Raw genomic sequence first — 26,738 nt, 5'->3', positions numbered from 1 at the left:
TGAAGGGATGGTGAGCCCTGCCACATTTAGGTTTGTTGAACATTGCAAACTGCTTTGTGTTCAGAAAAACCAAGAGCGTGTTTGGCAAAGGCAAAGTACTTTCTTCTCAATGTTTTAAGAGTATGTGGATTTAAGATGGAAATTTAATCTGCATGTTCATTTACACGTAACTCATCAAAACATTTTAAGCAGCCTTTGAAGTCTTCAGATCCTTTTCAATCCATTTTATGGAAACCTTTCAAGTGTTTGTGGGGTTTTTGTGAAAATCTGTGTTTGGCTATGATCAAGCATACTGGGTACTGGATCGTCTCATTCCTGAATATTTCATATTGACCTAAACCTCATGCCCTATATTCATGAATTCTGTTACAGTGTCAACCCATTCCCTCATTTCTAAATTGATATTGTTCATTAAACTTCATGGAGAGAGGGACAAATAACTGAAACTCAAAAGGAACAAAAACATGTCAGCCTTTGATTGATGAAAGCTGAACGCAGTCAGTCTTCAGTGCCATTGTAATGGAAGGTAAAGGTGAGCAATTCAAACTGGTCAAAAGGAAGAAAGAATTCCATTTGGTTTGAGAATGACTAGTGTCTTTACAAGTTGATAAAACTTCATATGGCCACAAACATTTATTTAGTTTCAGTTAGATCCAGAAAACATTGATCCATTTTTGGCAGAGATTGGCATGATTGTACTTGAATTTTGGTTAGAGGTTTGGGTCAGGACTGGGTGGAGTTTAGGCATGTAAGAGAGTGGCTCCTTCTCCTAGACCAGAGGGAATGAGAGCAGAGAGAGGAAGGAAGTAGCATTTTTATGATGGATGCATATGTATGTATGAGGTTATATGTTTTCATTTTCTCAAGTTGTAGACAGTGTAGTTGGTCAATAATTAGAAATATGAGCATGCTTGAAATATGAGAAATCTTGAGGTGAATAGTGAGTAGTAAATAGATATCGATATGGGTAAAACATGTATGTGATATTTGCTCAGGGAGGAAAGAGGCAACTGGCCCAGCACCAGTAAAAGTTCTTGAATTAGTCATTTGCCATGACTCTATTGGCAAATGGCAAAAAGCCAACCAAAGCTTGAGAGGAAAAAAAAAGAATACTTATTAGTCTACATGGTTAGACCTCAAACAGTGTCCTCAGGAATATTCGGGCTCTGCTCCCTTCTGAGTTGCCTTATCCTAAAGCAGGCGGTTCTGTGTGGTAGCAGCAGATCCAGAGTTACATTCTGTTTGGAAAGATGAGATTAAGCTTGAGATGCTGGAGTTTATTTAAACTTTCTGATATGGAATACTGCTAGGGGATAACATATTACAGAGCATGGCCATGCAAACTGTTCCAGGAAGGTAAAGATGGAAGTATTGCGATTGGAGGAAGCCAGGGAAGTGTGAGGCCAGGGCCAGGAAATCTTCACAAAGACACGTTCAAGATGATGTTGGAGTTGGGGTAAGAAGTACTACTTTGAACTACATGCCAGTTTTCCATGAATGAAAAGGAGAGACTGGGAAGTTTCTAGATGACAGTAACAAGAAAAAATGGTTCATATAAATAGATGGTAGAAAACGGGTGGTTCTTTTCCTCCCAGGGAAGACAAGGATTAAAGTTGGAGACGCACTAGGTGTTAGGAGAATATGACTTTTACGTGATGGAAATCCAAATCCAATTAGTTCAGACTAAGGGGAATTTATTGGTAAATGTGGCCAAACTGAGGGGAGAGCGTGGGTGGTTGGAGCTGCCCCTGGGTGACTGGAGTCAAGGATGTCCCCACCAATGGCACTGTCTTTCTCTGCCACTCATTCTGCATCTCTTCACCTTTAGACTTTATTCTGAGAAATGTGACAGCTTATATTTTTCAGCTTTGCCACGTAAGAACACTCCATCTTCCCTCTGCTCTAATATGAAAATTTTCGGAGGAGAACTCTGGCATAGCCCAGTGAGGTACCCATTCTTGACTCTAATACTGTGGCCAGTGATGTGGGAGACCATGATTGGTCCAGTTAGTATCAAGTGTCCAGCCCTAGACCAATCACTGTGCCTTGGGAGGTGGGACCTGAAGTACTGTTTTCAGAATAAAGCTCAAGTCTTGCTATGACCTGTAGGCCTTACTCATCAGATTTCCTGCCAGATCTTCAACTGTGTCCCCATTCCTGCCACACAAGTCCCGCTGGCCTTCCTTGATTAAATCATATGTGCCTCTGGATCGCATCTCTGCCTCTGCTATTCCACAGAAAGGCTTTCCTTCCAGATGCCTGTATGATTAAATTCCCCACTTGATTTAGGTCTCAGTTTATGTATCACCTCCCAGAGAAGTCTTCCCTGACCACTCTATCCAAAACAATGCCCCCTGTCCAACTACTCTGTAGTCTCTCCTGCCTGTTTCTTCATAACATTTGTTACCTCCTGACATCTTACATATTTATTTTGCCTCCTCGGAGAGAATGGCAGCCCTATAGGAGTACGGATTTTTGTTTGGTTGGTTTATTGCTATATAGTCAGCACCTTGAAAGGTGCCTGGTCCACTCTGCCTCAAGGTGGGAGAACTCTCTTGTGAGATTTAAACAGCAGAGCTCATCTGCCCACAATCAGTCAAGGACCACATTCTTGTGGAGCTCACCCTCCTTCCCAGATCTGCTTCATTCTCCCTTATGAGAGTTTCCTCATACCATAAGTCAGGCATAACGGAGTCCCCGTTTGAGGATCTACTTCTAGGAAACTTGACTTAATACATCTATGTTAAAGTTACCCGTTTCAAGGGGGCACCTGGCTGGCATCGTTGGAAGAGCATGTGACTCTTGATCTCAGGGTCATGAGCTTGAGCTCCACCTTGGGTGTAGAGTTTACTTAAATAAATAAATAAATATTTTTAAAAGTTATCTCTTCTATATATTATCAACTGAAAATTTTAAAATAAAGCTTTCTACTCAATAAGTAGGTACACAATGAAATTTCCTTAAAAAAGTGATGAAGATAAAGCCCCTTTCTGGACAGTAAGGTTGGGATCTCCTGGGGGGAGGAATATGCCAGAAGATGAGGATGGTGCTGCTCTGTGCAAACAAAATAATCCTACCAATCCCTCCTCCTGGGCCATGGAGCATGGGAGACTGCATAGAAGCATCTGTCCTAGCTGTGTCTGGAGGAAAAGCCCAGTTTAGTTAAGGCAGAGGAGTAAAGGAAATGAGCATTCAATAAAGAGGTAAAGGGTATAGGGAGGCTTGTTTATCTTGGCATGGAGGATCCAGAGGGAAGAGTGGAAAAGTTTAGAAGATCAGAGAGAAGATAGAGGAGAGGAGGGGAAGCAGAGGACAGTATGGAAATGGGACTTTGAAGAGAAGAGACTTCTAGAGGGTGTTATGTTTGGGGTAGTAAGAAGGCATGACAGCGAGGATGTGGTATTAATCCAAATAGCTTAATTCTGGGCCTATATGCTTTAGAGTCAGCCTCACTTGGGGCTGGGGTGGGCTGAGAGGGCTGTGAACCAGCAGTCTTGGCCTCCTGTTATCTAGCTCACAGCTTCAGGGAAGGTCTGTGCAGGTCGACTCTCAGGACAGGTGGGCTCATGGTGCCTGGGAAGAAATACCAAGAAGCCTACCTTTGGGTCAAATGTTACTAGATTTTGCCACATATAGAAGGTCAAATGGGAATTAAAAATATTGTTAGCTTTAACTTAGCAGCACTAAATACACACAATTTTCAATCCTTCAAATATGGAATCTTAGTACAAATTAAAAATTCCCTACTTGAAATTTAGAATTTACTTCAGAAAGCAAACAAAATTTTTGAAAATTCACGCAAAATTTGGTGTATATGTGTTTTTGTGCCTATTTGTGGGAGAGGGTCTCGTGGTGATGGCAGTGACATGTGACAGTGGTGATAGCAGTGATGGTGGTGACAGTGGTGACTGTGGTGAAGGTGGTGATGGAGATGATGGTGGTGATTGTGGGGAAGATGGTGATGACAATGATGGTGGTGACTGTGGGGAAGGTGGTGATGGCGGTGACAGTGGTGATGGCGATGATGGTGGTGATGGGGGTGACAGCAGTGATGTGACCTCCCAACGCTTCCCGGTGAAGTAGCACCAGTCAGCCCAGGACAAATGCCTGGAGAAGGTAACAGGGGTCAGCCTTCCCCTCACCACTGGCAGTAACTGAGGGAACGGGTGTCCTGGCTGCTGAGGGCGATTTGGGAGAGTCACCAACAGCACTACTACAACATTTAATGCAGTTCTGTGTTTAACTCTGAACTGTCTCTGAAAATTTTGAAAGTCAATGAATGGCCAAATATATAGTGAGACCGCATTATGTGCAAGATATTTTAAATTTAACAAAAATGACCTCTTAGTAGAAATATGACTATCATTTGTTAAACTGTTGAAAGTTAATGATCCCATTTTAAGTCATCTTTTGGTCTGTGTTGTGTGCTCTGCTGACAAAAGCTCTAAGTAGTAGGAGATACTGGCATGCTTTGGTAAAATCAAGCATCTTGGATCTGAGAAATCCCTGTCTCAGGCCTCAGTTTGTCTGGGACAATGGTTCTTAAACTTTAGTATGCATCAAAATCACCTAGAGGGCTTGTCAAAGAACAAAGTTCAGTCTTTTTCCACCTACCCTCCCCTTTTCTGATTCAGGAGGGTCTGGGGTGGGGCTGGAGACTTTGAGTCGCTAACATGCTCCCAGGTGCTGCTGCTGCTGACTGTGCATCAGAATTACTGCTCTAGGATTTGGGGAGTTCTTATTTCAAGCTACCAAGGATAGTTGAGGCAGTCTCTTCTTAGTTCTACTTGTAGACATACACACACACACACACACACACACAACGCACTCACACAACTGGTGACAGTTTAATGTGCATTTTCCTCCTTAGTTGTATTTGTTTATGGTCATGTCCTTACGGTTGCAGTATCTATCCAGGTGGGCATTGTAGAAGCCACTGGAAAACTGTGAATGGTTTTCCTGAGAGTAAAATGAAGATCTCAGTCAGTGCCATACAATGACATATAAAGCAAACCACATATGTAATTTAAAAACTTCCAGTCGGCACATTCAAAAAAAATAAAAAGGAAAATGGTGAGATTAATTTAATAATGTATTTCATTTAATCCAATAATCCAAAATATTACCATTTTAGCATGTATAAAATTATTGGTTTCTTTTGTAGACTTCCTTTTTGAAACTAGCTCTGAGAAGTCTGGCGTACGGTACATCACAGTTTGCTCTAGCCATTTCTCAAATGCTCAATATCCACTTGTAGCCAGTGGCTGCCCGACTGAACAGGACAGAAGACTGCCTGCTTTCGTCAGAGTCATTTAACTCATGATCTGGCTAATTCAAAAAGTGTGATTTCTCTCTTTTATTGTCTCAGTTCTCCAATTTTCATTTCATAGGAATCTGCTCTTTACAGTCTTCACAATGTGCAATAATAATAAAGAGGTCCACAAAGCCTGCTGAGGGTACCAAAGAGTCTCTAGGTGTCTGTCTACCTGCAGAATGCAAGGGAGAAGCAGCACTTGTTCAAGAAAATTTTATGATTTTGATAAATGAGTCAGGAGCCCCCTGTCATCAAGGACGTAATACTTACCAATAATTGCAAATGTTGAATCAATCCACTATACAGGTGGAAAACAAGATTGCCTACATTTTATTTTAGCCATTCCACCAGCCTGGGGGGTAACGAGGCAAGTCTGAGGACTCTGTAGCACATGGAAGCAAGTCAATCGGAAGCCGTCGAAGGTTGGTTCCAATTAGTCTGAGGTTAGCGAGAGGTTTAGCCTCATTTCTGACTACAGGCAGGGTGCTAAAACTCATGTAATGCAAATGAACATACTAATGAAAACAATTTATATATATATATAGGGCTTCCGTATAAAATGCTTTCATATGTGCTGTTTCTCCCTTTTGCTTGGTATCCAGAGGTAGGTAGCATTTGTGTTCTTTCTCCCCCATTCTACAGATCACTGTGGACAATGACTTGCCCCTGGTTGCATAGTTACTGGTGCATGAGCCTGGAGTTGAATCAACATTCTGATTGTTACTTCGTCCCATGGCACCCAGACACTTATTGTGAAGTACACACAATGTGGGTGCCTGGGGGCATGAGAGATGGAGAAAGGAAGACCTCCAATCATTTTTACGATCGAATGACCTCAAGTATTTCCTGACATATACATTTTTTCCTTTCTGATAAATTATAAGTAGAAGGACCTTTCAGTGATTTGACTCACCTCTGGAAACTTGAAGAATTCTGGACCTTGTGTTGGTGCAGATAGTACACATGTACGTTTCCTTTCTGAGCTTTTACAAAAGACCCTAATAGAAAAACCAAATAGCTGGGAAATCGTCACTTGGCCTGCTTTAGGCACAGCTTGCCCACTCCCACTCCTTACGTGGGCCTCTGTTCTCTCTACCCAAGACAGGGAACTGGAATTGGGCTTCAGTGTCCCATTTCATTTCTTTAAGTTGGCTGTATGCAAGAACTGGGAGAAGTTAGTCTCCCCTTGAGTGAGACATTTAGACACAGAAGGACGAGGCAGTTCCAAGTGTTCAAATACAAAGATGAAGCCATCACGTAGCTTTGTAATGTCCCCATGGTTTGTGGGATAATGCAGAATGCAAGGGAGAAGCAACATTTCTTTAAAAAAATAATTTCTGATTTTGATAAATAGGAGTCCATTCCAAACTCTGTGCTCAAACCTGGCTGTATGTGAGAAACACCTGAGGTAGGAGGTATTTTTTAAAATATGGGGCTGCCCAGGCCTGTCGCTCACATAACTCTGATTTCACTGCTCTAGGGAGACAGGCCTGCGCTGCTGTCTCAGGTGCTTCTAATGTGAGAGCCGAGCTGAGAGGCAGTGTAAATGCACATTTGTTGTAAAGTAAAATTTTAAGTGCTTATCACTCCGTACCATCCATACACAATTTCCAGGATGTCTGGGAAAATCAAACTTCATTTCAAAAGAGCAATTTGAAGTAAAAAGAGAAGAAGCTGCTTTCTTATTTAGAAAGGTCTGCAAATTCACCTGGAGGGCAGATTCAAAAGGAAATAATTGACCCTGGGTCTGGGCATGGCCCTGGAGGACTGTGAGGTGGGACAGGGTTGTGGAGTGGAGACGGCTAACCAAGTGTTCCCCACTTTTTAAAAAATTACAGAGCTACCTTTAATACATTGGGGTGAGCCCCATGGGAATAAAAAAACACTGAGAAGGTATAACCCCTTCCTCCCCCCTCCCCCCGCCCCCCCGTTACTGAGTGCATTTTAGTCCTCTCCCTGTTCTCCTCTCATACACATTTTCTGTTAACTAGTGACATGAATTGCTAGTAGGAGTTTGGGCATCATATTATTTCCTGTTTTTGTCGAATGGAGCTTTATATTCTTGGTCTAGTTTTCGGTAAATGACATTAAGAAAGACCCGAGTTAAAGTCCCACCTCTTCCTCTTCCATGCTGTGTGTCAACAGGCTAGTGCTTTATGTCTCTCGTCGCCAATGTCCTCATCTATCAAATGAGGACAATATTTATATCATTTGGTTGCTGCGAGAATGAAATTATGTATGAAGACTGTTTAACACTGAGTAGGGAGCCTTGCATTTAATGAAGTACCAATAAGGAGCAGCTATTTCTACTCCCCTATTAATTGTGAGAGTTCTCCTTACGGTAAATCAACATACAGCAGAGAGATGCTCCATCCTCTTGGTTTCTCCTAGTCCTTCTCCCACCTGACTTCTCTTGAAGAAACCACAACAGGATCTCTCCATGCGCACCAACCCTCTTCCTGTCCCTACCAAATTTTTGCCATTTTTTAAATATGGTTCTGAGTTTCTTCTGGAGGTCAATGTTGCTCAAGAGAAAAACTGCTCATTACAGCAATTTTACTTACTTGACCTCATTTTTCTCTATTTAAAACCCAATGTTGGTTTGTATTGTTGACTGAGTTTTTCCACTCCTTATCACCAGTTTTGGCAAACGTCACTGGGACCTGCCTAGTGAATCACACATGTTCCCCTTTTCATTTCTAGACTCTTCTACAGCAGTCAGCAGGAAAAACTGATTTCTTGCCCTCAAGAATGGCCTTTCTAATTCAGTTTTCAGACATATTATCCTCACCAGCCCCTTCCGCCACTGCCAGCCACATGCTTTTCTTCATCTCAAAATTAACTTCCTTAGTAAGAATTGCCACATAAGGCCATCCAGGTTATGCTTTTGCATTTCCGGGGGCAAACCATGAACACAGACTAGAATGTGAATGGCTCTCCCTAGAAGTTGGCTGTGACTGCTCTATAACCGTGTAACTGTACGCCTTCGATATTCCTCCCAAACTTAGTCTCATGGATTTATTAAGAGCCCTTGTTTTCCAAAGTAGTTGTACCATTTTACATTCTCACCGACACACGTGTATGAGAGTTCCAGTTTCTCCACATTCTCACTAATACTTGGTATAATCAGTTTTTCTAATTTTAGCTTTTAATTTTATTTTAATTACTTTATTATTTTTTTTGACAGAGAGAGTGCATGAGCAATGAGGGAAGGGGCCGAGGGAGAGGGAAAGAGGATCTTAAGCAGACTCGCCCCGCTGAGAGCCTGAGATGGGGCTTGATCTCATGACCCTGAGATCATGAGCTTAGTTGAAACCAAGAGTCAGAAGCTTAACCAACTGAGCCACCCAGGTGCTCCTAATTTTAGCTCTTCTGGTAGGTGCATAGCAGTACCTCAGTAATGGTTTTAATTTGCATTTCCTTAAAGACTAATGATGTTAAGCATCTTTTCTTCTGCTTATTTGCTATTTATAAATCTTTGGTGAAGTGTCTATTCCAGTCTTTTGCCCATTTAAAAAATTAGGTTGTTTGTTTTCTTAGTATTGACTTTGAGGCACACACACATATTCATTATATATGCATGTACATAATATATATACTTCTGAATTTTGATATATCTCCTTGTGAACTTGTAAATTCCTCAGAACAGGGAAGTTCCTTGAGAACACAAGACACATTATAATATGTAAATCCAAGCCATCCAGTTGAGATTCAAGTGCTTGATGGATACTTCTTAAGCATTTCATGGTGGTGAGGACCAGTCCACATGTCTCTGTCACACATTTGGAGACCATGCTGCACAGAGTCAAATACTTTTTAACATTAAGACCTAATCCTATTTAAAGAGTTCTGTATGCATAGCATATGTTATACAATTTACAACAGAAGTACTTTCAAAATTTTTTTGGGGGAATGAAAATTTGGTAGTTTCCCCCAAGTGGTTAAACCAGGAAGCATTTGCTTCTAAATTATTAGCAATCTGCTTGGAGTACCAGTTTAATATTTCCAGTGGACTGTCTTTGTAGATAATTTTAAGAATAAGTAAACAATTTTAAAGGAACTAGTGTCTGTTTACCAAATGCAGAGTGTGTCAGTCGGTTATATTGCCAAAGGGCAGAGCCATGGTTTCTGAAAATAACTTTAAGAAGTTCAGACCAATTGGCAACCCAAACCGAATTATCTTACAAAGCACAATGTCCTTTGGGATAAACGTCATTTGAAAAGTGAATAAGAATAATATATTAAATCTGTCGTAGTAGCTCTGCCCTCTTCTCTGGTTGACTCATGTGCAAGTTGGTAGCAGCAACTCTGAGAAAAGATTATTCTATTGGATCGAATGATACCCCATGCAGCATTGTGGCATACAATACTAGTCCTTTTAATTTGAGCTTAATTTCATTTTTAGACTTAATGGACAATTGCCAGAGGGTCAGTGGGACCCTTGATGGATTCCCTAGTTCTTCCTGACTCTTCTGGTGGGCTGTCAGCTAACCAAACCCAGAACTTCCACTTACTGAACCGCCCAAGGAGATGCCTCAGTTTTGTTTTATCCTCTGACTCTGATGTCTTGCATCCAGAGATCTTTCTGGTTACAATTTTCAGTCTGTTTCCTTTTGTCTCATTCCCAGAGCTCAGCCTTTTCATTCTACCTGAACGGGGTAGCTTCATGTAGGAATTTTTTAACTTTGCTAACTACAGGATTGAAAGCTCTACCCACTTTATGAAAAGGGATTATTTTGTTGAAGCTTTCTTATTTCATGATATGATTTACATAGGGGATTCTCTGTTTTTTTTTTCTGTTGTTTGGATGCTAAATTAAACAACCAGGATCTTATAATAATCAGCGTCATCCCCTGGCAATCCATAGAGTGTTTGTAAGTCCAGACACTTTTCGTATGTTATCTTTAATCTTGGCATAATTTTCTAAGAGAGGTCTTAATTTACTCATTTTACAGATGAGGAAAATAAGTTATCTGCCCAAGATCACACAGCCAGTAAGTGACNTTTTTTAGTTGTGAAAGCTTTGTGCTAGAATTTGGAAAAAATAAATGACACGCATGGGAAGATGGTGTACCTGAATTCATTTACAGCTTTTAAAAGATGTGAAATGAAAGTTTGAAGTTATGGGAAGCATCTACAGTCTCTTGACCAATCAAATATTTTGACATCTATTATCAACCATTTTTTTTTTCCAATTGGTAAAGAGAGAGAAGTTTTGTTTATTTACATACATGGATTTCCAAAGTTAATTACTTTGGATCTTTTATCTTCTGGAGTGAATGAGTATTTTTTTTTCCTTCTAATTAGTTTTTAAATTGATTGAAAAAAATCTACTAGTTTATAAATTTCACAAGTGTATATTATTTCATGAACAGGCATTGGAAAATAGCCATTTAGAAGATTTATATTCAGGCATCCCATTCAGTTACAAATAAAGAAGGCAAAGTTACCTTCCTAAAGCTGAAGGTAGCCTTCCAGTGAAGTGTATTTCAGAACCTGGAACAGACAAAGCTGTTATAATGTTTGTGGGAGCTGACAAGGTCAGATTAGATAGAAATTAATACAGTACAAAATTCCTATATGTAATATGTAATTCCTCTTACATATAAAAAATGAAATTGACATTGTATTACTGGATGTAATAGAAATTTACAAATAGTGAGTACATTATCTTTACCAAATTCAAGAAGGGCATAGTATTGGGGAAGCTTTTCTCAACGAATTGGTGTGCATTATGCCTTTAAGTTATGCCCCCTGCAAATCTGTGCTATGCACCATATGAGAACACTTGTGAGACATGTATTTGGAAATCCTTATATCCCCATGACGTTCTATAACATCTCACATTGTCCACTTATTTCAACGGTCAGTTGACTAATGGCCAGCTCTCTCACTGGGCTTCACACTTGATGGCACGGACCACACTTGCTTGCTCACCGTTGGATCTGTCTGGCATGGTTTCTGGCACATAACCTGTGCTCATATCATAGTTGTTAAATAATTGTTAAATGAGTGAACAGATTCTTGCTTTCCTGGGATTATAGTCTGAGAAGGACGTAAGCTAGACACAACACCTTTATGCCTCTTAGCCTCACAGGGGGAAGAGGACTGTGCTGGTGGCTTGTGTGCCCCAAGAATCTCCAAGTCCTTCCAATTCTTGCCTGCAAGTAGAAGAAGAAGGGTGGGGTACAACCTCTGGTATGTCCATGTGACAGTCTGCATGAGAACAGTGACTTTCAGGTTCTTGGAGAAAAAGGGAATTTTTTCATCTGGTTTGGGGTCAGGTAGCCGAGGGTATTCAATAACCTTTTTAGGAGAGGGGCTGTGAAGCTCCGTATTGTAAACTTCTGGGGGGCCAACTCACTTCTGCTGTCCTCCTACTGAGCTAAGGTGGGGCCTGGGCAAGCTGTTCACTGTTCATTCCTTTTAAAACAGAGTTCTAAGTTCCTTTCTTTCTTTTTTTTTTTTTTTTTTAAGATTTTGTTTATTTATTTGACAGGGATAGAGACAGCCAGCGAGAGAGGGAACACAGGCAGGGGGAGTGGGAGAGGAAGAAACAGGCTCCTAGCAGAGGAGCCTGATGTGGGGCTCGATTCCATAACGCTGGAATCACGCCCTGAGCCGCGAAGGCTGACGCTTAACCGCTGTGCCACCCAGGCGCCCCCAGAGTTCTAAGTTTCTAATACAGAAATCAGTGCAAAAGCAGGTCCATAAATGGACTTTTTATAGCCATCTTAGGAGAAATGTTGATGACATTTTCTGAATATTGAGATATGATTGGCAACAGGAAGCCAACTTGAATAATAATTCAGCCCAATTAAAGAAGGATGCATGAAAAGTAGTTTTAGCTTTCAGCGTAGGGAACTTCATGTTGGAGAGAGAGTCTGTTACGAACCAGTTCCTGATTTATATTTATATTTTAGAGGACACGATTGATTCTTTAAAAAAAAAAGAAAAAGATTTTCTTCTTAAGTAATCTCCACACCCAGTGCAGGGCGTGAACTCACAACCCCAAGATGAGGAGTCACACACTCCACCAACTGAGCCAGACGGGGGCCTCAAGGACATGATTAATTCTTAAAATAATGAACAAAATAACAAAAGAAGCATAAAATAAACTGCATGTGCTATATAAAAACTTGGGTTTTCTTCCCCAAACATGTATTTAGATAAAACACATAAATAGGTAAAAGCTTTAATCCCAATGAAGTTCTGGCAGTGGTGAAGTCATGCATCATAACTTGGTATGTGATGTTTTAAGTGATCTTATTATAAAAGGCCTTTGGAAGGACGCCTGGGTGGCTCAGGCAGTTAAGCATCTGACTTCGGCTCAGGTCATGATCCCAGGGTCCTGGGATTGAATCTAGCATCCCTTTCCTTGCTCGGTGGGGAGCCTGCTTCTCTCTCTCTCCCTCTGTCTGCCACTCCCCCTGCTTGTTTTCTCTCTCTGACAAATAAAATCTTAAAAAAAAAAAAAAGAAAGAAAGAAATAAAAGGCCTTTGGAACGATATGTCAGGAAAGGAGCAGATCTACAGGAACAGAGGAAGCAGTAAATTCCTATGTGGATGTCACTCTGCCTCCAGAGAGCTGAAGTCGGCATTTGGGGAAGAGCCGGCAGGAACCTGGCTGATTCCATTTGCCACAGGGCTGCAGGGAGATGCAAGCTGACCCTGGAGGCTTCTAGTCTCAAGGAAGGCCATCAGGTCCTAACAGTTCCCTCAGAATGCTTTTGTTATGCAGTTTCTTCCTCTATCCCTTTATCCAGGTTGTCAATTTTATTCTCCCTAGACCCGAAGGATGATTTCAATGATTTCTTCACAATAATCTTTGGGTCCTGGTTCTGATCAGCAAACTGGATGTCTGTTTCATTTTTCAGATATTCCCTTGATTGGTTCCTGGTTCCCAGTCTCCATATTTTGCATTTTTTCCTAAAAGAACAGCATCTGCCATATCAATCCTATAATTGATCCAAGTCCTTTTATATTTGGTTAGTCTCCTGAAAGCAATGAGAGTGTCATTTGCTCTCTTAAAAAGTTGGTTTCTCTGGATGTCTGCCTGTACTCCAATGCAGCTAAAATCCTCAAATTTTCATGCCCACAAATGGGCACATCATCTGAACAAATAGGTACTCATTTATATGCATGCGTTATCCTTATTTGAAAATTCAGTGGCCAAAATACAATATTAACAAATTCTAATTTCCCTCCCAAAGTGGAGTATTTATAGATGTAAGAGTTGACAATTTCAGTCCTCTACATGTGCTTCTTTGTGATTCTGTTCAAAAGTGTATCCTGTTTGGGTGTAGGTTTTCCAAAAATAAGCCCTTATCATAAAAAAAAAATGTTAAACTAAGTCCATAAGAATATGTTTAATTAAGTGCAACTAACTGGCATGTTCACTGACTTCTGATACATAGAGGAGAGAGTAGGCTTTATTAATGGAAATTTATGTAGAATCAGAATTTCAGAATACGAAGACATTTTTGAGGGGCACGTAGGTGGCTCAGTTGGTTAAGCCTCTGACTTTTGGTTTTAGCTCCGGTCATGATCTCAGGGTTGTGAGATTGAGCCCTGCATTGGGCTCTGCACTCAGTAGGGAGTCTGCTTGGGATTCTCTCTCTCCCTTTCCTTCTGCCCCTCCCTCTGCTCGTCCTCTCTCTCTCTAAAAAATAAATAAATCTTTAAAAAAAAAAGAGAGAGACATTTTTGAGTATCTGGTTTTACATTCTTGTTCTTTGAAGAAATTTAGTGTCTTGTTATTTCTCAGTCTTTTGGCTGGGAGTGGAGAACAGACTTGTCCAAGTTTATAGAGTTATTAGTATCAGAGCTGAAATTAGATCAAGTTCTCCAGACTCTTTAGTCATCATGCTACTTCACCAGCTAAACATTTACATGGATTTATTTGGTAAACGTGTTATCGTTCTATATAAGCAGAGGGGTGGAGGTGGGAATGAGCACAGCTGACTGATGGATAGTGGGGTAAGGAGGCGAGTAACTGTATTTTTTTTTTTCCATTCTTCTTACAGAGTCATTTTTGAACTCAAAGAGATCGCCTTGACTATGTTTGGAAAATTGGATGATGAAAGATCATGAGCACTATTGAGGTTTGTGTGAAAGTTATGTAGGTTCAAGTATCTCCTCAAATTGACGTCTTATTAGTTCTCTTGAAAAGTGGACTGGTGTTCAAGAGATTTTCTAATAATTCGTTTTCTGGTGCTGATGTAAGAGGAAGCAGAAGTGAACTTGCACTGAAAAAGCTGACGAAAAGGAAACACTTTTCTAACAAAGTAATCTTTTGCCTAATCAAAAAAATAGTTTTGGTAGGGAAGAAAATGGTTATCAAAAGATGTGTGAACCTCTAGGTGACACTCTACAATCTTCCAGCCACAGGTTTTTAAATGCAAATTTCAACATTCACTTTAAAGGCAATAGTTTTAAATGCACGATTTATGTATTTATTTATTTATTTTTAAAGGTTTATTTATTTGAGAGAGAGAGTGCGCATGTGTGCAAGGGGGGAGGGGGGAAGGTAGAGAGAGAGGGAGAAAGAGAATCGTCAAGCAGACTCCCCACTGAGCACAGAGCCCGGGTGGCGGGCCAGGGCTTGATCCCAGAACCCTGAGATCACGCCCTGAGCCAAAATCAAGAATCAAGAGTCAGCCACTCAATCGACTGAGCCACCTAGACGCCCCTAAATGCACAATTTAAATTTCACATACATGGAGACTTCTAACCATCCTGAATCTTCTCCTCCAGCACTGTCTTCCACACATTCTTAATCTTTCTTTAGCCCCCTCTTCAGTCCCGATGTATTGGAAGCTCACCAACCTCACAGGTCGTGTTCAGAGATAGCAGCTCTGAGAGGCAAAAATACCAGGCCTTCAACTTTGTCCAAGTTCAAGTGAACACGAGATCACATGAACAAGAGTGGACATGAGGTGTTTGCAGACGTAGTGTACAGGACAGGTCAGTGGAGCTTTCCAAGTAGTTCCTTTGGGTTGATTTTATGTCTATGAGCACATGGGTGTTTTTTTTTTTTTTAAGTAAACATAAAATAATAAAACCACGTTTCAGGGCATTAAGTAGATAAATTGAGGAAAAATTTTTAACCAAAAATAATTATGCCTCATTTAGATCTCATGAGCTATTGCTATTTGACAAAGCAGCTGCAGTTTTAAGTAATGGTCAAGTGGGAGCTATATGCACTTTCCATGCTAGGAGTTGATTATAAATACTGACCTATTGCTCTAAGTGACATATTAGTCAATCCTTCCTTTGATGGAAAAATACATACATAAAATCCTTTTAAAACCCCTATGGGGTATGTGGGGGGGGGTCTGGTGAGAGTTGGGGAGAGGGGTGCTGTGTGTATGTGCGTGTATTTAGGGGATGGGTGGGCAGGGGCATGGAGAGGCTTTCCTATAGGCAGTCTGTGTTGTAGTGACAACAATATTTTGAATACTCCTATGTTCAAATTCGTGAATCTCAAATAAATTCATGTTGTAACAGGGCTCTTAAAAAACATTTTAACATTATTTTAAGAGGCTGAGTTGATTTAAAAACTGTCGTGATGAGTACAGTTGTCAGAGATAATATAGAACACCTAGTTAAATTCCAATTTCAGCAAGTAATTTCTTAGCATAAATTTAATCCCGAAAACTGCATGGCATATATTTATACTAAAAATTTATCATTGTTTAGCTGAAATTCAGATTTAACTGGGTGTCCTGAATCTTTATTTGCTAAATCTGGTAAGCTAATAACTAAGTAAATATATGGATGTCATGTCTTCAAAATTATTTCATACAGTTTAGTTTGAATGTGCTCTTTCAACATAAAGGAGCTGTTTCGTCAACACTCGAGAAAGTTACTATGTGCAGTTGTGTCAATACCAAAAAGGTCATGTGCCTGATTTTTGCCTCTTTCTTGTTTTATTTTATTAAACAATACCACTCCAAAGCCCTTGCAGTTATATGCATTCACTGTGAGGGAGAATGCCCCATTTCAGCTATTCCCTTATCCTTGAAGACAAAAGCTTTGAAAAATTAGGACCATGTTGGAGTCCTAGATACATACAGTATGCTCTCCAGCAAAATGCAATGTATTGTTTCAAGCTGATTTTCCCCCTTTTCCTTAGGAGAAAAGTACAGCATCTTAAACTAAAGCACACTTCAGCCGTCCCCCTGCGCTAGCTAGCTTGGTGCCAGCAGCCACAACACAGGGCTTTCATCTAGGCTTCAAAGTGTGGTGGAGGGAGTTGGGGGGAGGGGAGTCGGGAAGAAAGGGAGGGCAAGTTGAATGCAAAAAAGGAAACAAACAAACAAAAAAGAAAAATGGAATGGGGTGGGCAGAAGGAGAAGTCTCCTATCTTTGGATTATCACATCCCTGTGGCCTGGCCTGGCTTCGAGACGCAAAACCTTCACAGGTTTCCCCTGTGGCTTTTTTTTTTTTTTTTTTTTTTTTTTTTTTTTTTTTGGTCATTCCTGCCACTTCCCATGCTGGGAAGATTCTTGTCATCCCTCACATATTTTATCCACAGAAAAGGCTGCCCTGCCCTGGGCTCGGTGATTGAGGCTGTGCCCCTGGTGTGCCACTCTATCACGGGTTCCCAAGGCTGTCTAGCCTGGGAAAAGCTGCATGGACACGTTCCAAAATCAGCATTACATGCATCATTGTTCTTACCCTCCCTGATTAGAGTGCACACAATGAAAACAACAGCAACAGCCTCGTTTTCTAGCCCTCCTCCCCACAAGGCAGTTCTTAGTCTGTTTTTCTTTCTCTGGGTCTTCCTACAAGTTAACCGCTTCAGTGCTGGGGGAGTCCTGGACCTCACAGCAACTGCCCTGCCAAGTTGCTTTATGCTTCTGGGAGGTCACTCATGGCTCTGGGGCAGCGCGGGGAGGCAGGCAGGCTTGCCCTTCTCCTGGAAATCTGGGCAAAGCAACTCACAGGGCGAAAACTCCAAAGCTGTGTGTGGTGCGGCTGGGTCAGCTGTGGGCAGGCGTTCCAGGACAGCTCCTCACAGCCCTGAGGTTGGTTAGGGGCTCTGAGTTTCTCATCTGTAAAGTGGGGACAGATGGAAAGAGGTGGAGGTGGGGGTCCTGGTATTTTAACTCTTGAAGCCACAAAAACCTTTCCACGTAAAACCTGTTGGGTTTAGCTGTTGAATCTCAATTATCCATAGGAAACTCTTCTCAATCTTCTTTGGAACTTTTGGATAAAATCTGTATAAACATTTGCAAGCATGTGGGGATATTGGATGGGGAACAGCAATTTTTACTTTAAAAGCTATAGGGAAATTCAAGTCCTATTATAAATACTAAAATGAAAATTCTGTTACAAAGAAAAAAAAGACCTCCAATATGCAGCTTGTGACTTCTTTATTTAAAATAATGAAGGATGCATGGCATTCCAGTATAACTGAAGAATTAGGATGTTCCTCTGGATTATAGGGTCACATAATTGGTCTGACTTTTGTTAAGAGTGTGAGTGGATGAAGGGGCTATGTGAGGCTGTGTGAGCATGTGGAAGTCCATTCAATGCTATAACTCAAGCTGTTTATAGATTGCACACTGAACACCTCCACACACCCAGAGTCAGTGGAGAAGGACTTTAACTCAGATGTGGAGACTGACATTACTGGCTGTGTTTCTGGTATCTGACCTGAGACCAAGCATTACATATGTTTATGGTCTGGATGGGGGTTGGTCATGAACTTGCCTTCAGCCCAATCAGAAAGATGAAAGGCCGAGGTTTACTTTTGAGTCACTATTCTTGACTTTTTAGTACTTTTAGGACATAAAACAAGTAGAGAATGACCCTGAGCATTGTGAGTTCTTAGAATGCCATACTTCGTGGGTGCTATGCAAAAGTTTCCTCCTGGCTGAGACAGATGTCACTTTCCTGCTACTTAAATAAAGAGCCACAGGATTGCTATTAGAAAACTGTTGTCCTTTATTGACCTATAAAAGTGAAGAGGCTTCCTTCCTCTTCCTCCTCCCCCTCTCCTTCCACATGAGGCCAGATGCATGATGGCTGTAATTGACCTAATACTCTTTGCCAATTTCTGATACATGGCATCTTGGGGTCCATACATCACATCCATTTTCCAGAAGTTTAATTGTTGGTCAATTATTTGTCTCCCTGCAAATATCTACACAAGGTGTCCAGTGTCTCAAAAACAAGTAAGTAAACAAAAACTCCAAATCAAGACCTGAACTGTGTCAATTGCCCAAGACATGATTTTTCTTGCCAACCATAAAAAATCTCACAATGAGAATTGAGACAGAGAATTATAGGATGATGCTTGAGACAAGAGTAGACCTAGTTTGTCTAAGAGATGCTGAATTGGTTCTGGTTTTCAAGGCTCTAAGTGTCCTCTTTATAAGGAAAGCTTATTTCTTGGGACTCAGGATACAGCCAGGGAGGAGATGCGATACCATGTCATCTTCTAGGCTTTTTTTTCTACTCCCAAACACTCGGAATATAAATGTCTGTTGGGATGAAGTTAGACTATTTACATCATTACATTATATCACTAGCATTTCCTTCCTGGAAATAGAGCGGCTTGCTGGCACTTGCACTAGTATCTCAAGTGCACGCTTCTTGAGTACCTATGCAAGCAGTCTTGGTGCACACATCTTCCTTCTCCATAGCCCCAGCTTATCCTGAATCATTCTTGATGTGGGAAACAAAGGCAGAAGAGAAATTACTAAATTTCCTTACTACTTACAGCCCATTGGCAAGTCCTTGAAACAGGCAGAGTGACATTCCTCTAGGAACTCAGCTGCCTCGAGGTTAATACTTTGCTAAGGGCAAAAGGCAATCATAGCTTAACATTATCCCAACCCCCCCAAATCCTGTAGGTCTACTTTAACATATAAAAATTCTTTTGGAAACTTCCTTTATCTCTACCCTCCAAGAATGTTGGCAATCATCCTCCAAGCATATGGCCCACCAATATCCATCTGAATGGTCTCATAACTGAGTTTTTACTCAACAGTAGTAAATGACCTTTTCCCAACAGTAGCTAGCCCCCTCACGGTCCTGGAAACCTTGCTTCCAAAATACCTGGGAGACTTATGCTACCTCTACCCCCTCCCAACTTGAAAGTATATAATGGGCCACTCCTCATGACCCCTGTGCAGCTCTTTCCGCCCACGGGTCCTGTCCCCGTGCTTTAATAAAACCACCTTTTTGCACCAACGACGTCTCAAGAATTCTTTCTTGACTTCAAACCCCAGCATCTTTCCTACATCGGTTCTCACTGGAGAGGAGCTGTTAAAGTCACTAATGGAGTGGAATGCAAGCAAGAGCATAGGATTTGGGGCTGGAGATGTTATTATTTGATTTCGGCTCCATCACTTGGTAACTTTGGGACAATCAATCACATTTCTCACTGTTCCTACCTCTCAGAACTTATGTGAAGATTAAGTGAGATAGTGGATGAAAATGCTTTGTAAGGTGTACTTAAATTTTAGTCGCTAAGATTCTATGAAAATGAGATTTACCATTGAACCAAATCGATTTCCAGGGCATAATGCTTAGAGAGTTTTATTATTTTTTTAAGTGTAGTTCTGCATTAGCCCACTTCTTTGAAGCTATTTCAGAGAGGGCTTTTCCACATACAGAGATGTACATACACAAAACATTTAAACTTGAACAAGAACTGCATTAGTTTCCTAGCACTGCTATACAAAGTACTACAAACAGGCAGCTTAAAGCAACAGGAATTTATTCTTTCATAATTGTTAAGGCTAAGGTCTGAAATCAAAGTGCTGGCAGGGTCATGTTCCCTCCGAGATTCTGGGTAGAATCTTCCTGGCTCATTCCTAACTTGCAGTGGTAGCCATCAGTCTTTGGCCTTTGTTGGCCTGCAGTCAAATAACTTCAATCTCGGTTTTCATGTTCACATGGCATTCTCCCTGCATCTCTATGTCTTCACACATCTACCTCCTACTTCTTGTAAGGACACCCATCATATTGGATTAGGCCCACTCTGATGACCTCATCTTGATTATATCTATAGGGACTCTATTTCTAAATAAGGTCACATTCATGGGTACTAGAGGTTAGGACTTAAACATGACTTTTTTGTGGATACAGTTCAACCCGTAATAGTATCCTATAAAACAAGCCAGTGTCTCACTGGCTAGGGACCTGGCTGCCAGCCTCAAATTTGCTATTAAGTAGCCAACTAACTTATAGGTAAAATGAGGGAGTTGGAATAGATCTCAGGATATTTTTCAGTTGTAATGTCCTATAATTCTATCATTTTGTATTCTTCCATTAACACCTCTTTCTGAGAACATAATCGTTCTCTTTACTCACCTACAAATCATGTACACCAAAACCTAAAAGTCTAGCTGCAGAAGGAATGGGTGAAACATTGCAATTTCTACGAGCCCAGCAAGCAGAATGGTTCCTTCCTCAGACTAGGCCCTCTCTTCCCCTTGTCTGGACTATTGCAATAGTCTCTCAGCTTCCTCGAGTCTCCTCCTTGAAGGGGCTGCTAGAGTGAGATTTTAGAAAACAAACCCGATCATGTCACACCCTGTATGACACTGTTTACCGGCTCCCCGGGAACGCTGCATGGGTAGCCATTCCAAGCTTGGCACCCAAGGCTCTATAAGCGGGAACTGCTGACCCAAACTCATCTGCTCAAGATTTACCCTCCATAAATGTAATCTATTCATTTGTCACATTTTCACACTTTAGCGGATGATGTTTCCTCTGTTAGGCCTTTTCTCCCTGCCTTATCTGCCTAGAGAATTTCTATTTATCCTACAAAGTCCAGTTCAAATAGCATCACCTTTGAGAAGCCATACCTGACTACCCTAGTCAGAAATAACCATTCTCTTTTCTGTATCACCATTTTGTTCGTATTTATTTCTAATTTTGCACCTATCATTGAATTATAACTTTGGGGTGCGTGTGTGTGTGTGTGTGTGTGTCCAGACTAGATGTTGCCTAAGGGTTGGGGTGATGTCCCTGCCTTTGAGTCATGGCCTGTACCTTCTTTATTTCCAGGTATCAAACACATAGTTTGTACTCAGAAACATTTTATTAAATTGAATTAAATAACCAGCTCTCGACAAGCACCTGAAACCAGCGGTCATGGTCAAATGGTTTTTTTATATGTGCTGTTGTTGAATTAATGAAACAGGAAGGCATGCTTTGGCACAGCTGTCTGGCATACCTGGGTTAAGTTCTAGTGCAAACAGCTGCGTTGCCGTAACTTGCTGTGAAACATCCACTTCGCACAGTGCCGTGTGCTGTGGGGCCCATGGAAGGCAGCCAGGCCCAGGGCTGGCAGTTACCTGAAAACACTTGGGTTAAGTTTCTATTGTCATGGCAGTTAGGCAGCCCCTTGTAATTATTCCCTTCAGCTGGCAGCCATGCCTCACAGAACATACTCTGCAAGGGCTGGGCTCCCAGACGAGTAGCTCTCGGTTACCAGCTTCAGTGTTTCACTGCTGAGAGCTGTCCCCAGGTTGCCAGGGGGCTGCCTTGCCGATAGCCTCAGCCCACGTCACAGGACTGCAATAGTCGTGGAGATCAACTGGGGGACGAGAACCCCAGCGGGGTTAGGGTCATGGGTGCACTCACTTCTATTCTCCTAGTACACTGGGCTTTCTGGAATGCTGCTGCGGAACTCTGGGAAGTGAAAGCCCAAGCTTCTGTAAAGAGTCAGGCGAAGCTGGGATAAGGGAAGAAATGGGTAAAGCCTTGGACACCGCTGAGGGTGACGGAGGACAAAGACACATACCTCAGGAAGGATGACAGGCCAGAATTGGAAATAGCAGGGGGACGGGTGCTGAGCCTCGACTGACTGAGGGTAGTCTTCTTGTTTGTTCTCCCTGTTGTTTGTAAACAGTGGATGGAAGCACATGATTATCCATCCTCTTTTTTTTGGTCAGTGTGAGCATCCAGACCTCTAGTCCAACCATAGTGCTTTCAGAGACTGCCAACTGGTCATTGATAAATGCTTCTGCCTGTATTTGTCTTTGTCTTGATTCTACGATGAGACCGAAGCTCTCTGAGAGCAGGATCCATATCTCATTCCTCTCTGCTATACCTAACAGAGTTTCCTACACCTGGTCACACACAAAAACTTCTGAGATTGGAGAACTTTGAGCACAAATATTGCAGGTTCAATCCCTCACAATCCAGGGAAACAGATCTCTTAAAGGGGGCAACTAACAATGATGATTTGGGAGGAGAATCCTGATTTGGTGGGTAAAAGAGAACCTATGGCTTTATCTTATTACTGCTGTTGGCAATAAAAGTACCATAAATATGCAACCTTTAGAAGCATAATGACCAGACTTTGGAAAACAAAAGTAAATCACAGTGCGTAAATGGATCGTTAGAGGTATGTTACCAGAGAACTCAGGATTTACTTTGTCTCACATGTTCCAACTTGGTAAATGCAGGAATTTGTTCAAAATTCTTATTATAAAGGCCTACTAAGTGTAAGGCACCCTGCTGGGCCTTATTATAAAGGATGAAGAGAATCAGCATACTTGAGAGCCCGTTTCTTAAAGTTTTCTATAAGGGAAGGTTATACTACAGGAAAGAATATCACCTCAACACAGGACGCAAGTCATTTTGAAAGGAGTGGCCCTCTATGTACTAATGGGTCCCCAACGATGTTTCTCTACTAACAAAGCTGACAAAGTACGACGAGCTCATGGTGCCTACAAATCATTTCCTTCCTGATGCAAAAGACCAGTGCCATCCGACTGCCCGTCACACACAGCAAATTGTCCTGGCACTCCATTGTAGTAAGAAGCCCGCCTACCACAAAGACCCCTGAGTCCATCCCATGAAATGTCAAAAATATTGTAAATATTAGTGATGGGCCAACGTCAGAAGTGTTAGAGCTTTAGTCTGGGAAAAGATCCAAGATTTTGTGAGCATATATAAACACTTTTGATCTTGAAAAATTGGTCTGTAAATCTTACAAGAACAGGTTTTTTCCAAGATTTACAGTATGGTTTTGGTTTGGTGCACCTTATGTGGTAATTTTTGGGCAAATTTTGCTATTTATTCCTTTTTACTTTTATCATTCTGACCAAAACAAAATGCACGAAGATATATGTGTTTTATAAGAAAATCAAGTTGATTCTCATTTCCCAGAAAAGTCATTTTATCTCTGAAAATAGGGTGAGAATGTACTCACAAATCCTTGTATTACTAAAATTACTTCAACATTTCCAATGAATGATATGCATATGTTATATTTAGGAAGAAAATAAATATACATTGAGTTTCTCATGATGAATATGAACAAATGTGAACTGAGAGTAAAACTAAAACAATACATTGTTAACACTCTGTATATTACACGGAATTCACACTTATTTGGACATATGAGTATAATATCTTCTGTAACACGCAAACACAATATGTGTGTATGAAGAGTCCATTTGATCTGATGCATCACTGAGATCACATTTTCTCAAGCTCCATTTTTATGTAAACCATGGAAATGTGGGTTTTTTAAAAAAAATTCTACTACAGTTCAGTTTCAAATCTAGTAAAGTCTAGGGGAGGGGAGGTATAGGGCAGAATTTCTCCAGTCGTGTTATCCGGGATGTAAACATGTATGATGTGAATAGTATTCTGTGGTAATACTTTCTGGAGCTGTCATCCCAGCACATTTTTTTTTACTATAAGATTTCTCAAAACCTTTAAAATGCAAATGTTCAGTTGGATTTTTCAAGCGGAATCTCTCCCGAGAGTGTAGGTGCTCATGAACCAAATTTGGGGCATTCTGGTGTAGAGGAAAATGTATTATAACTGAGGTAAAAAGAGTCAGATTAGTGTCCTGATTCTGCCATTTACTTGAAATGTGGTTTTAAGAAGACTGCCAAACTCTAAAACAAGTACGTTAGATTGGATGATCTTCAGTGTTTTTTGTTTTAGCATTTTTTTATGAGGTTTCCACCTCAGGCTATGTGTGTGTGTGTGTGTGTGTGTGTGTGTGTGTGTGTGTGTGTGTGTTTTAACCTCCCTGGAAGCCTAGCAGAATGCCTTATGTTTTGTTGGCCTTTATAAATGTCTATTAAATTGAACATAGCCTTTTAAGCTTTATGAATCATTAATGTAGCCATTTTTTTTTTATTGGCTGTGTTACTTTGAGCAAATCATTTCTTCTCTCTGAACCTGTTTCCCTACTTATAAAATTTAGGTATTTGACCATTGGATTTCACATCTTTTTTATTATTAGCAATATTTTTCATATTCCTGGTAGCACATGGATCTTTCTTCAAATGAAATCTGACACAGAAGTCCAGTGTGTAAACCAGATAGAAGTGGAGCCGCTCAGTTGAGCGCAGAGCTAGCCCCACCCTCCCCCATCTCAGCCTAGCCTTGACTTTTTTTCTTGCCCCTGTCCTCAGGTGTGTTTGAGGAACCCCTGGCTTCTGAGTAATGCTGATATAGATAATCACTGAAGCTTCTTTTAGGTCAGACATCTTAGATTTTGCTAGAAAATTGTAGAATTCCTATTGCTGAGATTATTAAGCTTTGGGGAAAATAAAATGTAATCAAGCCCCTGTCTACCTGGAAAAAAATTGACCCTTTTCATGAACCACCGTCTGAAACAAATGCCACAAAAATCAAACATTTACAAAAACTACAAAGACAGATCCAATTTTGGCTTTAGCAACATATTTGAAAGTAAATAAGGTTTTTATTTCATAGGTATACATGATAATAGCCTATAAGAAATCTCTATTTATCCTTGGAATGATCTTTATGGTCAAAAGTGAAATAATTGTACTTCATCATGGCTTAATAGTCTCTCATCTCTGTAATTCATATAACTAAGACTAGAAACATACAAATATTTCACATAGATTTATGAAGTCAAAAGTAGAAATTGATTTATTAATTATCAATACATGCAAGAATAGCTAAAAATGTAGCTTAGCATTTCAATTAATATCCATTGAAATGCTAGTGAAAAAATATATCTGGGGACAAATAGCTGCTAGAAATCACCAGGAAATATTTCAGTGACATGTTTACAAGATACCTTAGGGTTTCTACCTGATGCATATATTTTTTTAAAAGATAAACAAGACTAAACTCTGTCTTAAGAAGGCAAGCTCTTGAGGACTCAAGGATGAGGGTCCCTGATACTGCAATAGTGTGCTGCCCAGCAGGAAGCCAAGAGCCCCTCCCTTTCTCTTCTTTGCACTTAGGAGCTGTGGGGATTGTGTGTTTATAGTCTCTGCCTTCTTCCCTCTAGACAGAGCAGAATGAGGCGGGGTTGGTTGTGTGATTGAAGCAATCATCAAGCCCAGCTTTCTCATCTGCAAATGATGTTTGGAGCAAACATCTGCAAATTTGTTAGGAGCTTGCTGATTTAAAAATAGGTGGCATAGCGTTTTGCAGACAATGTTACTTCCATGCGAAAATTCGCACCAACTACATTTGGGGACTGGGCTACAACAATCACTATTACTGGTCACTGTGTTATCCTGGGGAAATATTTATTCCGCAGGTTATGATTCAGAGATCATGTTTAAAGTGAAAGTCTGGACTAAGGGAACAGAGGAAGCACAAAGTATGTAGATGCCTCTGAACTGAGCGGCAGGCAAAAACAAAACCAACTTTGGTTTGAGATTAAGCGGGAAAGGCAAAATGGTCTAACTCAAAAAGAAAACCAGACCATGCACTTGTAAATTTTAACCTACGTGTTCAAAAAAAATCTGGAAATTATTTTTGTGGTAAAGAGACAACATGTATGGTGATTCGTTGAGCCCAATAAGGGGAATTTAGAATACAAGAGGATGAATCCTTAGCCACTATGTCTTACTCAATGATGGGAAGTTGGGCTCATTTCTGGGCTTCACAACGTGAGAGAAACAGAGAACTTGGAGGGTCTTCAAAGGTGATTAAAAGGATGGAAAATAAGTCTTTGGAAGAAAGGATTAAAGAAATGGGCATGAATTTAAAGGAAAATAAAAGAAGAAGCCCTTTGAACATGCACATATTTAAACAATTTTAAAGAATTCTCTTCAGTTTCTAGCTCCAGATTATTTTATGGAGAATTTCCTCTCAATAGAAGATCACTAATATGTTATAACATTTCCATAACTAAAATAAGAGTAACTAAACACAGCAAATGCATTCAAGTAAGTTCCAGCAGTACCAACCATGGTTTTATATTTTTTATTTGTGTAGAACATGGAATTGGTAACCTTCTGGTTGATGAGAAAGTATGTTTATACCATGTTGTGAACTTGATGGTTGGGTCTGCTGTTCTATATTGATGGTGCATTCACATATTGTATCAGGGTAACTTCCCTACGTGTCCATATCCATCTACAACAGACCAATAGAAGAAAGAATGCAGAAATTTAGTTTAAAAAATGAACATAAAAACATATTAGAAACAACCCAGCTCTA

At 40.6% G+C, this 26,738-nt stretch overlaps 1 long non-coding RNA gene across 1 annotated transcript in view; it reads left to right on the top strand.

Annotated features, from left to right (window-relative positions):
* LOC121102276 overlaps positions 1–26,738 on the top strand; it is a 157,894-nt gene that overhangs the window by 109,975 nt on the left and 21,181 nt on the right. Inside the window, exon 4 of the long non-coding RNA XR_005834349.1 lies at positions 14,341–14,418. This is a non-coding gene — a long non-coding RNA (uncharacterized LOC121102276). The remainder of the gene's footprint in view (positions 1–14,340; positions 14,419–26,738) is intronic.

This window comes from Ursus maritimus, unplaced genomic scaffold (assembly GCF_017311325.1).
Source record: "Ursus maritimus isolate PB19 unplaced genomic scaffold, ASM1731132v1 scaffold_13, whole genome shotgun sequence".
In the NCBI taxonomy this organism is placed as follows: Eukaryota; Metazoa; Chordata; class Mammalia; order Carnivora; family Ursidae; genus Ursus; species Ursus maritimus.
The sequence above is the reverse complement of the archived record's forward strand: the minus strand, read 5'-3'. Positions and strand labels throughout refer to the sequence as shown.